Raw genomic sequence first — 5,709 nt, forward strand, 5'->3', positions numbered from 1 at the left:
CAATAAAAATGGTACACATGAACTCATTTTATAAAAAGAAACAGCCATTTTACAATTGTTTACAATTGCTTTCCAGAAAATATATGTAATACAAAAATATCTTGCATACAATTACATTTCATTATTGATAATACATGTATTTTGCATTAGTAGTTTTGAGCTTATGTGAAAATATCTTGCATACAGTTATATTTACATCCTTATATATTTTGTCAATTTCTTCAAATTAATAAATTTTCCGTTTTTATATGTTTTTCAAAGATCTTTAATGAAATTTTAAAAATGAATCTCTAATTTTCATAATATATTTAGTGATTGACGTGAAGTTCTTTTTTGGGTTGTTCTTTTAGTTGTGATTTATCATTCCCACAACTTTTTATATACAGAAAACTAAAAATTGCAATGGTTGACAACTAAATATTGCAATGGTTAGTTAATGGTTGCAATGGGTAACACTAAAATTTGCAATGACTCATCACTGAGTACTATAGTTACTAAATGTTATAATCACCTGGGGATACAATTACCAACAATTACAATGGTTCATTATCACATATTGCAATGGTTCATCACCAAAAATTGCAATCACCAACAGTTGTAATGTTTCATTTAGTCAGATTTAGTTGTTCATATAGATAAACATAATAGTTCACTTAATCGGTTTCAAAGAATCATTTAAATCTCCAACAATCATTCCCAGTTATGTGTAGTTAGAGACTCAATTAATAAATATTCACATATGTCAATCTCATTTATAAATTAAAATGTGTATATATAAAAATATTTGTTCATGGTTTACATTTTCTTAATATTGATCTATTAATAAATAAAATTGTCTAAATAGACCACAACATTTTACCTGACACCCGAATAAATGAAACTGAATCAGACAAAAAATATGCACACCAAAAATGATATTATAAACCATACAATATAATTGACAACCATACAATTATTTTTTTATTATATAATATTATAAGAATAATTAAATTACACAACAAACAAAATTATCATAATATTTTTAAGATATTTATAATAAAATAGTCAGAAGAAACATAGTCATTATCAAACTTTGCAAAAAAAAAAATTAATCTAGAAAAAGTAAATAAAGACTAATAACATCATTATTTAATTAGGATTTTTGGCTATTGAATTGGAATAACCCTTATTTTTTGTTGACAATGTTTCATTTAAATATCATTTAAGAATTTATAAGCAGGTGTGTAACAAAAAAAAAAAAAATTATAAGCAGGTAACTGCATACAATTTTTTCACCATTCTATGAACAAATTACAATGAGGAACTCTTTTATATGAACTATTCACACACACATATATATATATATATATATATATATATATATATATATATATATACACACGAAAAGTCACAACTTTTAAATTTAAGATGATTATTTTAAGATAATACATTTACAATATATTATGAGTAAACACATCATTACAACTCTGTTTCATATTAAGTGTTATTTTAACATTTAATTTTTTTTTCAATATAAATGTCGTTTTACATTTTTAAGGTAAATATTAAATGTTTTTTCCAGTTTTTATCCTTATTCTTAGCTCATTAATTAATAAAATCAAACAAAATCATGTATTAAATATGGGTAAAACAGAAAATTTAATCATTTTCTTAATTCGTGTGCAAAAACCTTAAATATCACTTATAATGAAACGGAGAGAATATAAATGAAACAATAAAATCAATGATTTTCAACCTTTGTCAAGTATTAGGTTACACAATATATTTATATGATAAAACCACTAAAGTTTTTTTTTCAAAACTAAGATACAAAAAATATAAATAGAATTTTTTTTTGTCTAAATATATATAGATTTGTATACCTACTTTTCTGTAAGACTTAACCCCTGACCTTATAGCTTCAACCCCGCTTCTTACATCATAACTTCTTACATCATAACTTTAATCACATCTACGCATACCGAAAAGGACAATGATGGGGAGGGTGAGTAATGAATTATTCATGAACCCATCAAAACATAATATATATTTTACTACTATAAAACAATCATCATAACATATAAACTTAGATATTAACATTCATACAACTTGGTTTAGTTTCCAAATTTATTCTTGCCCACTAAACAAGATATTCATATAGTCTTCCTCGTGATGACTATCACCTATCGTTAGTTTCAGTCGTCTTCATAACGACTGAAACTCGTGAGAGCTCTAAGAACCTCATGAGTTGAGGCAGCTGTAGGTGACACTCCCATACTCGGCGCGTTAGCTGTTCATGACCTACATATAAATGTAACTCGTCTGCATTTCACAGTCTTTTTCGTGGAAAGACCATGGCTCATAGTTTGATTATCCGTCTCTTACATCACACACTCATATCATATCGTACATTTCGTACCATATCGTAACATCATCATACCATACTTTAGCATAACATCACCATCTCACACATGCATATAAAGTTCATTATACTGAAACATACTCAAATCCTATATATTCCTATAATCATAATATCATCAAATTCAAATGTCAACAATCATCATTTCACGTAAATTATCATAGAATTCTTAATTTTACAATCAGATCTAAGCCTACATATCATAACTCATGTACTATAATAGAAAAAATATAAACTATGCTTTCATAAGTTCCTCACCTGAGCCACTTGATGATGATTAATCATTTTCTCCCTACTTCAACAACACGTTTTCCCATGCTTCCAAACTCCACACCATCTTTTCTATGATTCATACCCATAGGTCTACAATGCTCCTGCCAAATTTGAGCTCAATCGAAGCTCTTGTGCCCAGCCAAATAATAGTTCGTCAGACATATTACATTGTTTTATACTGCATAAAGATAAAAATAACTAACAAACTGACCGTCCACTTCTCAATCCCACCGGTGAATCCTGAGTCTGCAGTGTTCCGTACATCTATACAAAATTTCAGTCAGATCGGCATACAAATGAACCTCCCACGTTCTCTTGAAGTTGCTGCAACAGACCAGTTGAACCTCCCAGATTTGAGCTGCTGCTTCTGCTGCTTGCGTAGGAAGCAAAGCTCACCACCACAAGGTCATAACTCTAATCGCAGTAACGTCGGCTTTGTACGGTTTACGTGGCATATCCTACTTTAAGAATCAATACGTGTATGCTCTCCTTAACTCAAATATGAACAAATCCTCCTCTCAAAAACCAATCTCAGAACTGTTCTCTTTCTTTCTCTTCTCCACCTTTGTTTTCTTTTCGCCTTTGCTCCCATCTCGTTCTGACAACCATATCATCATGCCTTGACCACACCAAACTTATATCTCTCACCCCCAACGCTTTTCCATCACGGTGTTAATCTCTTTCGACGTCTCCGCCTCCATAATTATACTTCACGTGCTCTATCCTTCTTCTCCTATTGTTTCTCATTTGCTTCTTGAATATTTATTCTACTCCAAAACACTTATTGTCATATTGCTAACATCAGAGGTTTCCTCTTTATGGATGTCCCAATAATATAGGTCTGGTTACAACGTTTCAAAGGAACCATTGTTCTTGAATGGTCAATTACACAAGAGTGTTCACATTCATAGATTATGTATTATGATACAAGAGAGTAAAGATGCATGAGTAAAAAACATAAAAACAAAATTTCACAAAAACATTCAGTCACCTGTGATGAATCTGGACATTTCAAACAAAACCCTCCCACACTTGTTCTTCCCATCTAAACTTGCGCAGAGGACTCTCTCTCATTTTCACTTCAAACAGAGTGAGATCATAGCAATTTGGGGGAAGAAAGGAGCATCTGCTCCAAATGGAAGGTGTATGTGTGTCTGTTTGTGTCTTAAAAAATCCATGAGCAGCTAAAAGTTTCTAACTTGTATACTGTAAACCCATTAGCCAACCCTTTTGGCTACACAAATGTTTCTCCCAACACTTTGATCTACTTCATAGAATTGCAACATAGATTACTGAATCTGCATACAAAACCCACGATGGATATACACATTAGTATAAAAAAGTTACTCATTCCCTACATGCATATTTAACAATGAACCTGACATTAATTTCCAACACTATCCAAAACCAAGATTGCAGAAACGTAAAGTTCCAAGAATGTATTACAGTCCCGACAAGGTCCACGAATCAACAGTCAAGACAAGAGATTCGAATTCTGGAGCTTCAAAATACATACCTTGTTATCCAAACAAAACTCAACCTCGTTCTAACCAGCGACACAATCTCTTTGAGTCTCGAACAAAGACATGAAATACCGGTCGTGAACAACTCGGACATTGAAATATATAACACCAGAGCAAGGTATGTCCACATGGAGCCCTCTAACCGGAAACCACAAGAAGAGATCTTGCACCGATAAACCACCGATCGTTCTCCGTAATATTGGCTTCGTAATATGTAAACTTCCAAAAACCTATACAATCTCTTCAATATATAAACTTCTGAAAATATACAACTCTTGAGTGAAGATAATGACGGGAAAAGCTGTGTGTGAAAGGATGCAACTCTTAAAGAGAAATAATTTCTACAATTTATTTAGGGGATGCCTTTGAGGAGATACGATGAAGGCGACGATTGCTAATGTGAGTCATGACGTCATACCCTTCATACTAAACAAAATTGTATCCGTTGGATTATATTCTCGGAACCATTCTCATCGTTAGATTTTGATTTTTTTTCCTATAATAAAAAGATGACATCAGCGGTTAAAAAAAACAGGTTTGCTATTATATATAGATATATACATACATATATTCAGGCTCTAATGTCTCCAGAAACAGTCTCCTTCAAAAATATTGCTCGAAGATTGCTAAGGAGCCAGCAAGTGTTTGGCATAGCTATTGGACAAGATACTATATAGTAAACAAAATAAGTCCAACGTAATCGTGAAAATAGATTATTCATATCAATTTCATTACGTGTCAGAGAAGCGTTTACATTACAAAATAATATGACTATTTTGTTTATCATTAATCAATTAAAGTGTACTAGGTGATTTTTCAGTATTATTTCGTGCACGTAAATAAATATTTGTAAAATAATTAAAATATAATAATTATATTTAGTTTAATTATTTTATTTGATTTATAATTATATGCTCTTTAAATTCTGTATAGACTGATAATTTTAGATATAGTAATCCAAATAGGTATAATTACTCAATTTTAAATCTATTGCGTTAGATTTATTCTTCCAAATTGAACTACAATATTTTGATTCTATCTGCCTAAAATCAGATTAATTTTGTCATGGCGTTTGATTGGGTTCTTCATCTTAAATTGATAAATTTTATTTGTTGATAATTTGATAAATTTTTTTTGACACCAAACAACTATTCATAATTTGATACATTATATCTTGAAAATTTGGAAAAAACAAACATAATGACAAATATGAATTAGAGTAAGTAAACATAATTAGCAAATATATTTCATCAAATTTTGTATAAACTGATATATATTGTCTTGAGATACAATTTGCAAAAGTTACTCGGTGTTGCATAATCAAACAGAACTGTTATTTTTTTAAAGCTCATGGACTATTTATGATATTCAAAACTGACTCCATTATTTATAATACGTTCATCCTGGTTTTCATTAGTTTTGTTATTCCGGCCGGAAGGATGGTGCGATCATGGATTAGTCTATTACGCTCCTTCCAAACGTCATATATAACTGCAGATCAAACCTGATAGATTG

The 5,709-nt window shown here is 30.6% G+C and overlaps 1 long non-coding RNA gene across 1 annotated transcript; it reads right to left on the minus strand.

Moving 5' to 3' along the window:
- Positions 1-3,479: 3,479 nt before the first annotated feature.
- Positions 3,480-4,887, minus strand: LOC125589834. The gene is made up of 2 exons (XR_007326018.1): positions 4,188-4,887; positions 3,480-3,969 (listed from the first exon to the last, which is right to left on the minus strand). It is a non-coding gene; the product is annotated as an uncharacterized LOC125589834 (long non-coding RNA).
- Between the last annotated feature and the right edge of the window lie 822 nt (positions 4,888-5,709).

This window comes from Brassica napus, chromosome C7 (genome assembly GCF_020379485.1).
Source record: "Brassica napus cultivar Da-Ae chromosome C7, Da-Ae, whole genome shotgun sequence".
In the NCBI taxonomy this organism is placed as follows: domain Eukaryota; kingdom Viridiplantae; phylum Streptophyta; class Magnoliopsida; order Brassicales; family Brassicaceae; genus Brassica; species Brassica napus.